Here is an 8,138-nt window from a genome sequence, read left to right as displayed (position 1 = left end):
TCGACATGGTGGCAGCCGAGGAGGTGGTCATGTTGTCTGCATGTTCCCAATCCGATGTGGACATTGTTGCTGTCAATTTTGAGTGTGATTTGTGGAGTGTCTTGTCTGGCTGATCGAGTTCGGTGCGTGTGGGTCTGATTTTTTCTGAGATGGGAGCGGGGCTGGTTCTGGCTGGAGTTCGTTTTGCATTGAGGGGAGTTGCAACGGCGGAGGTTGGTGTGGGTGCGGTTGGTGTTGCCTTGGAGTCGCGGCATCTCTTCAGAGAGGTGGGAGACTCGATTAGTTGAGCCCCCTTCACCTGATGAAGGCCGCTTGTGTTGTGGCCGAAACGTCGTGAGAATATTATTGTTATTTTATTTTATCAATTTATTATTTTATTCTCATTCTACGTGACTTTACCGAAAGAACCAAAGAAGACAATGTTAGGTTGTTGATGGCTACATTAACTTAGCTGTTGGAAGAGGAGGATGGCGATGATAACGTACAGTACCATACCTCGTACGCTGCTGTGTTTGCCTGCCGCGCGAAATTAAAAATATTTTACAATTTTGTCATATCGCTATTGCCATCGTAAGATCGAAATATATCGTAAGTCGGACCATCGTAAGTCGGGGACTACCTGTACACTAAACACGGGGAATGGCTTTAAAAGAGTCCCTGTGCTGTGACATCTCGGATGTCACTAAGTGGTGCAGGAATGGCATGCAATGTATTCACATCGCAGACATCACGTATGTAGTGACATCGTGGATGTCACTGGGTAATGCCAGCTCTAGTGAAGCACGGCGTGCGATGTATTGCCATCACGGACGCCCCGTATATGTGGGTGTAGTACCAGCCCTGGAGGGGGCTCGGTGAGCGCTGAGTAGCAGCGCTGAGTGGAACCACGCTCCGCATGTAGTTCTGACCCCTACAGGGTAGAGTGTGAGAGTGCAGGACACGGGAACGAGGAGATTGTGGGCCATAGCACTCTGGTTGTCCCTGAGGACACGTAACCAGTAAAGTCTACATGGGGCCCCCAGGTGGGGGCTAGGGGGTGGTCACATGTCAGGGGATAGATCCTATGCGAAGGGTCGAGAAACGACAAGAGGTTTCTCGAAGGTGGTCATGGCCAAGGGCAGGGCCAGCCACGACCCGGGAGCATATAAACCGGTTCCCCACAGGGACCAGGGTTCAGCGTTGTTACCATCATCTCAAGATCTACGATCCACGTTCAAGAGGAGTCACCAACACGTGGACCTGGAGCCAAGCCGGGGTCCGGTCCGTTGTAGCTAACTCCCAGTGTGTTAGTGTAGTTTAGCCTGGTGGTCCACCACCATAGGCTGTTATATGGTAAAGGGGCAGTTACCCCTTTGTGTTAATGTGTTGGTACAAATAAATGTGTTGCCTCCAAGGAGTACGTCTGCGATCCAGTTAAATCCACTACAACTAGTGTCGGAAGTAGCCAATATGCTATTTTACTTAGCTAGCTGTTAAACCATGTCTACTCGCCGTAGACTACGTACCAGGATATCGGATGACGAGGAGGAAGATCTCAGCCCGCAAACAGCCCCAGAGGATGGAGGCGACATGATGCTGGCGGAGCAGAGCACCGTCCCTGCACGCGAAAGTTCACTGCTGGCGGGGACGGAGCTTCAGGCTGCACACGGTCGCCTCGCAGAGCTCCTCCACGCCGCGGCGTCCATCCTTGCGGAGCTTCCCTCAGTCGAGTCGGCAGTGGCAGAGAGATCAGCAAATCTGCGCGTGGACGACGTTTCCGCCGCCATTTCCCGCCAGGCGGGAACCTCTGTGGCACAGCCCTACGGAATAAGAACACGTTCGGCTGGCAGTTTACAAAATGTTAGCCACGGACATTATTTCACCATCCACCAGCCCGTGAGGAGCCCCAATTGTACTTGTTAAAAAGCACAATGGTAGCTTACGTTTCTGTTCCAATTCAATTGGCTTCCAATGGGTCTTCATTCCGCGCCGGCCACATTCCAGCGATTAATGGAACTGGTTCTGGCTCGCGTCCAGTAGGACTCGTGCTTGATATATCTTGACGATGTTATTTTTTAAGCCGTACGTTCGATAAACACCGATAACGACTACGGGCTGTCTTTCAAAAAATGCGTGCGGCTAACCTAAAATTTAAGCTGCAGAAATGTCACTTCTTGCAGAAATCAGTTCAGAATCTTGGCCATATAGTTATCGAATCAGGTATTGCGACCGACCCAGACAAAACTGTGAGTGTTCGAACTTGGCCGACCCCCACATAAGTGGGGGAGGCATGCAGTTTCATAGGATTTGCGTCTTATTTCCACCGTTTTGTCACCGGGTTCGCTTCCATCGCTAAACCTCTCTACACCTTTACAGCTAAGGGTCATAAGTTCCATTGGGGGGAGGAGGAGGCCGCATTTATTGTGATCTGGGATAGCTTGGTGAACACCCATCTCCTGCGCTACCCCGACTTCTCCTTGCTGTTCATCTTTAATACAGATGCTAGTAACACCAGAATCGGAGCTGTTCTGTCCCAGGTTGTTAATTGTGTCGAGAGTGTTGTCGCATACAGAAGCAGAGTGCTGTCTCTGGTCACACGCCGGGAACTGTTGGCTATTGCTGTTTTTGTGCAACAGTATCGCCCCTATTTGTACGGGAGACACTTTGAGGTGCACTCTGAGCTCGCAGCGCTACATTATCCGCTGTGTGTTGATCAACCATCGGACCACCTTTCATGCTGGTTGGAGGTCCGCCAGGACTACTCCTTTAAAGTTACCTATCACAAGTGCTCCCGTCACATGAACACTGATGCCCTGTCGCGATTGCCAACGAGCGATGGGTGCGCATGCTTTTCGGGCTCCGGGCGCTGTAAACCAGCCAACGTGCCCTCACCGAGGCCGTAACATCTGAGGCAGCTGGCGGTCCGGGGGCGTGGGATGCTGTCATTGGGTTGGACCACGAGGAATGAGGGTGCCTCCAGGTCGAGGATGCTTCCCTGCTTAAATTACGACGCCATGTCAGAGAGACTGATGTGGGAGCAGATCTATGGGATGTCGCCGCTGTCATTGTTAGAGGTGGCTTACTCATCCATTGGGATGGTGGGTTGCGCCGTTATAACATTGTTGTGCCCACTGCCCTGTGAGGCAAGGTTATTTGGGCGGTACATGAGCACTCTTGCACCTAGGCATGCAGAAGACACTGGGCACACTCAAGTTAGACTTATTCTGGCCTGGCATGGCTGAGGATGTCGCTAATTTGCTCAAAGGATGTGTGCAGTGTGCGCGGCGGAAGCCGCCGGCGAAACCCTGTTGTCCACCATTACAATCGATTCAGGTTTCCCGCATAAACGAACTAGTTGCTCTGGACATCCTTGGTCCGTTTCCCACTACCCCTCGGGGGAATAAGTATTTGCTTGTGGGAGTCAATTATTTTTCATGGTGGCCTGTGGCTTGGCCGCTCCCCAACCAGTCAGCAGCAACGATCACTGAGGCATTCCTCAATGGTTATGTAATGGACAAGGGTGCTCCCGAAGTTTTTTGAGTGATCAGGGGAATCATTTTTCTTCAAAATTGTTGTGCGAAGTCTGCAATTTGTTGGGAACGAAAAAAGTACGCATGTAACCGTACCACCCGCAGACGGATGGCATGGTTGAGCGGCTGCATAGGACTCTGCCCTCCATGTTGAGCCATCAGATCAGCAAGTCCCAACTCGATTGGGACTTGCACATTCCCTGAGTCGTGGCTGCATATAGGATGGCCCCGCACGCATCTACTCACCGTGTTTTACGTATGGGAGAGAACACGATCCCCCGATTGATGTTCAGTTACAAGCCGCGTCTAACAAGGATAAATCTAACATTTCTGACTCTGTGCGCTTCACCCTTCAAAAGCTTTCCGAGGTACAGGAAGCTTCAATGGTAAATTCCAAATCGTGCCAATTGGCCAATGAGTGGCTGAGGGGGTACCGTGCTTCTACACATGAGTGGGCACCTGGGGACAGGGCCTGGTTGCACTGTCCACAGGTACCGGTGGGTACGTCGCACAAATTGTTCAAACCCTGGAGAGGGCCGGTTGATGTCATTGGGGGCGTTCAGCCACAGTGTGTCCAGATCCACTTGGGGCGGCGGAGTTGGTTTGTACAATCCCTGTCGTATAAAGCCCTTAATTGCTCAGCACGAATTCGTGCCATCTCCACACCGCAGGGGCCAAGTGTCAGATGTGTCCAACAAGCCGAGGTGTGTGCCGACTGTGGTTGGTCCTCAGCGGAGTGATCTGATTCCGTCCTCAGGTGCCGTGCGCCTAACGTCCCCCAAGCCACCGCCTGCGTCATCTCCGCTGGATTCGGGAGAGGAAAACCCATCAACCCGGCATACTGCTCTTCGTGAGGAGCCAGGTTCGATGGGACATTTGCATATTCCCCCCGGGACCTCCAGGGCGAGCGAGCCCAGCTCCCCTGGGAGCACGGTCACAAGGACTCGATCAAATAGTCAGTTTTCATGATCCCCATGTACACACTCTCCCACACTGTCAGTTGGTTGTTGCGCTTGGTGGGCCGTATCGGCTATTGGCTGAACCTAGCCTTGATTGTGCTCGCGGGTGTTGTTACACGGTGAAGGTGCGAGGTTTTGGTTTTGGAGGGGATTACGAGCATTCGCAAGTTATTGTTTTTTTCTCATGTTGTTGTTCTGGGCTTACGCCCTTTTTCCCCGTTGGTTATGTACATTTGTAAATAGTGTATATATTGTATAGGTGGGCTTGGGTATTTAATGGGTGTTTGTTACTGTCATTGTTGAGGCACACAGCGTTATTCACTTTTTACTCACTTTAAAGCTTTCGTGACTGCAGGGATTCATCTTCTTGGTTCTTTCGGTAAAGTCACGTAGAATGGAAATAAAATAATACAAATAAAACGTAATAAAATAAAATTCTCACGACGTTTCGGCCACAACAAAAGTAGCCTTCCTCAGGTGAAGAAACAGAACTGTCGGGAAGACAGCACTTTAGTGAACACTGTCAAGCTTGGGTAATGCCAGCTCTAGTGAAGCACAGCGTGCGATGTATTTGCCATCACGGACACCCCATAATGTTAGAGCTTACATTTGGCTGTGTATACGATATTATACAATGTAGTTTAGATTGTGAAGGTATAACATTGTAATTTATAGTAGTCTAGTTTATAGCATAGTTGTAACGCAACACAGGACAGAGCAGCACATCGTGGCTGTTTCTCCCTCTCCCCCCTCCTCCGTTCCGAACATAGATGGACTCGTCCGTCTGAACAAAGCTAGTAGTCCTGCTAATCCAACACATTAACACAGCTATTTCAATGCTAAATTCTCTCCCCCCTCCTCCGTTCCGAATTTCAGATGGACTCGTACGTCTGAACAAAGCTCGTTGCTTTCCGTGGTGCTAATCTCCCAGTTACATGCTAATTTCTGACTTTAACATCCTGCTAATCCAACACATTAACACAGCTATTTCAATGCTAAATCCTTCTGTTGATATGTAAACTCCTTCGTCAAGGCACTCTGCTCCTCCCACCCAGCTTAAAAGATGCTGCCAAGCTTGGCAGTGTTCACTAAAGTGCTGTCTTCCTGACCGTTCTGTTTCTTCACCTGAGGAAGGGTACTTATGTTGTGGCCGAAACGTCGTGAGAATTTTATTTTATTATGTTTCATTTTAATTATTTTATTTCCACAGCCGGTATGGCTGGATGCTACAAAGGGGGGGGGGGGGTAATGTAGTGACACCTCGGATGTCACTGAGTGGTGCCGGCCCGAGAGAGGCATGGCATGCGATGTACTCACATCATAGACGTATGTAGCGACATCGTGGATGTCACTGGGTAATGCCAGCTCTAGTGAAGCACGGCGTGGGATGTATTGCCATCACGGACACCCCGTATATGTGGGTTTAGTACCAGCCCTGGAGGGGGCTCGGTGAGCGCTGAGTGACAGCGCTGAGTGGCACCACGCTCCGCGTGTAGTGCTAACCCCTACAGGGTAGGGTGTGAGAGTGCAGGCCACAGGAACGAGGTTACTGTGGACCATTGCACTTTGGCTGACCCCGAAGGACACGTGACCAATAAAGTCTACATGGGGCCCCCAGGTGGGGGCTAGGGGGTGGTCACGCGTTGGGGGAAAGATCATATGGGAAGGGTCAAGAAACGACAAGAGGTTTCTCGTAGGTGGTCGTGGCCAAGGGCGGGGCCAGTCACGACCTGGGAGCATATAAACCGGGACCCCACAGGGACAGGGGTTCAGCGTTGTTACCATCATCTGAAAATCTACGTTCTAGATCCAAGAAGAGTCACCAACATGTGGACCAGGACCCAAGCTGGGGACCGGTTCGTTGTAGCTAACTCCCAGTGTGTTAGTGTAGTTTAGCCTGGTGGTCCACCACCATTGGCTGTTATCTGGTAAAGGGGCAGTTACCCTTTGGTTCTATTCAGTTAATCACGTAGGTAAAAAATAAAACAACAAAAATCACGACGTTTCGGCCACAACACAAGTAGCCTTCTTCAGGTGAAGGAACAGAACTGTCGGGACGACAGAGCTTCAATGAACGCTGCTAAGATGCGTAGAGTCTTTTTAGACTTCGTTTTTCACATCGGTTTACTGAATGATAGTTGGGTAGTGCAGCCCCTTTGGTGTCCATGTATTAGGTGCCTCTGTGGATGTGTAAACTTTGACTTTAACATAGCTATTTCTGTGACCAGTCACAAGCTAATCCCTCAGCTATTTCAATGCTAAATTCTCCTGTTTGATATGTAAACTCCTTTGTGAAGGTGCCTAACTTCTCTCACCCAGCTTAAAAGACGCTACGAATCTTAGCAGCGTTCATTGAAGCTCGGTCGTCCCGACAGTTCTGTTCCTTCACCTGAAGAAGGCTACTTGTGGTGTGGCCGAAACGTCGTGATGTTTGTTGTTTTATTTTTTACCTACGTGACTTTACCGAATAGAACCAAAGAGTATGGATCCTTGCAGTCACGAAAGCTTCAAATCTAGAATGGGCAGTTACCCTTTTGTGTTAATGTGTTGGTACAAATAAATGTGTTGCCTCCAAGAAGTACTTCTGCGACTCAGTTGAATCCACTACACCTGTATACAGAACTAGCACTGCTGGCGCATTTGCACGGGATACACGGCCGGTGGGTGGGGGGTAGACGTGAAGTCAGCACGCACGAGTCTTGCTCACCGCTGTGGTATGCGGGTTAAGTCGTTGGGCAAGTGTGCGCGGTGACGTCACCACCGTGCAATTGCCCACCCACGCGCATTCCAGCCAGGAAAACTTAGTTTTATACTGTAGCATGATACAATTCATGATCGAGCAGCAATGACTACCAATTTACCGGTGTGAAGTCAAGGGTAAATGTAAAAGTTTAGATGTTGATTTACGATCTGCTTTTATTCATTAATTCTACTTCAAGCATAACACAGTACATGACAACATTTGCATTTTTTCAGTCGAAAAATATATTTGTTGATTTTTAACATGTGCATTACTTTAATAGTGGGTTTTATTTGCTAAAGTAGATGATATTTAATTAAATATGGGGTCTAATGTTTGATAACTACCAACACTTCCAAGGCCACATTATTCTGGCGCGTGACATACATTCCCACATGCACCACACCCTTGTGGTTAAGCCCCTTCAACAAATGGAAGATGCACTCTCCAACTATCAAGGTCAGATATTGAAATTTCCTTAAATTTTCAGATGTCATTCTTCCTGCTGCTCTGTCCCTTGACAAGACAGTGAACGTCAGACTGAATCTGTGTAATGATGAACAAATAACATTTAAAAACATATTTTGTACTATGTAATGCATAACGACAAATGTGAAAAATGTATACCAAATACACTTGCATGACAAATATATTGAATATACAATCTAAAGAAACATCTAATGATACATTAAGAAATACATTGGTGCTCTGGAAAATTATAATGGTTTTTAAATTAGAATATGACAATAAAAATGTAATGCGTGTTCGTGTAGTGAGAATGACTTTTGCTTGAAGAGTAAGAAAAAGTGAAGTTATTTTTCAAACGGGTAAGCAACTAATTGCAAAATAATAGAGCAATTAATGGATTTAGCATTTACAACTTGAAAAAATTGTTTCTGTAGATGCTAGCAAATATGTTTTAGTAATAAT

The 8,138-nt window shown here is 48.3% G+C and overlaps 1 long non-coding RNA gene across 1 annotated transcript in view; it reads right to left on the bottom strand.

The window, feature by feature from the left end:
• Positions 1–275: 275 nt before the first annotated feature.
• The window catches only part of LOC116939053 (uncharacterized), a 70,062-nt gene continuing 62,199 nt past the window's right edge, over positions 276–8,138 (bottom strand). The window contains exon 3 of the long non-coding RNA XR_012936161.1: positions 276–1,799. This is a non-coding gene — a long non-coding RNA (uncharacterized LOC116939053). The remainder of the gene's footprint in view (positions 1,800–8,138) is intronic.

This window comes from Petromyzon marinus, chromosome 5 (genome assembly GCF_048934315.1).
Source record: "Petromyzon marinus isolate PM22_M1 ecotype Great Lakes invasive population chromosome 5, UKy_Petmar_22M1.pri1.0, whole genome shotgun sequence".
In the NCBI taxonomy this organism is placed as follows: Eukaryota; Metazoa; Chordata; class Hyperoartia; order Petromyzontiformes; family Petromyzontidae; genus Petromyzon; species Petromyzon marinus.
The sequence above is the reverse complement of the archived record's forward strand: the minus strand, read 5'-3'. Positions and strand labels throughout refer to the sequence as shown.